We start from the raw sequence: 697 nt of genomic DNA on the forward strand, positions 1-697 counted from the left end.
ATAGGGCCAGACCCCCCATCTATAGGGTCAGACCCCATATCTATAGGGCCAGACCCCATATCTATAGGGCCAGACCCATCTATAGGGCCAGACCCATCTATAGGGCCAGACCCCCCCTCTATAGGCTCATATAGGGTCTCTATGGGGTTACTAATAGGGTTGGGGGGCTCAGATCTACCTATAGGGCCAGACCCCCCTCCTATAGGGCCAGACCCATCTATAGGGCCAGACCCCCCATCTATAGGGCCAGACCCCCCTCCTATAGGGCCAGACCCATCTATAGGGCCAGACCCCCTATCTATAGGGCCAGACCCCCCATCTATAGGCTCACATAGGCTCTCTATGGGGTTACTAATAGGGTTGGGAGTCCTGTTAATAGGGTTGGGGGGCTCAGATCTATCTATAGGGCCAGACCCCATATCTATAGGGCCAGACCCCCCTCCTATAGGCTCATATAGGGTCCCTATGGGGTTACTAATAGGGTTGGGGGGCTCAGACCCATCTATAGGGCCAGACCCCCTATCTATAGGGCCAGACCCCCCTCCTATAGGCTCACATAGGCTCTCTATGGGGTTACTCTCTATGGGGTTATTAATAGGGTTGGGGGGCTCAGATCTATCTATAGGGCCAGACCCCATATCTATAGGGCCAGACCCATCTATAGGGCCAGACCCCCTATCTATAGGGCCAGACCCCC

General features: G+C 54.9%; 1 protein-coding gene across 1 annotated transcript in view; it reads right to left on the reverse strand.

Moving 5' to 3' along the window:
• Positions 1-12: 12 nt before the first annotated feature.
• Positions 13-697, reverse strand: part of FUZ (fuzzy planar cell polarity protein) — a 28660-nt gene continuing 27975 nt past the window's right edge. The window contains exon 11 of the mRNA XM_015850959.2: positions 13-675. The gene's annotated coding sequence lies outside the window, so the exon portion shown is untranslated. The remainder of the gene's footprint in view (positions 676-697) is intronic.

The sequence above is a fragment of the Coturnix japonica genome, unplaced genomic scaffold (genome assembly GCF_001577835.2).
Source record: "Coturnix japonica isolate 7356 unplaced genomic scaffold, Coturnix japonica 2.1 chrUnrandom606, whole genome shotgun sequence".
Classification (NCBI taxonomy): domain Eukaryota; kingdom Metazoa; phylum Chordata; class Aves; order Galliformes; family Phasianidae; genus Coturnix; species Coturnix japonica.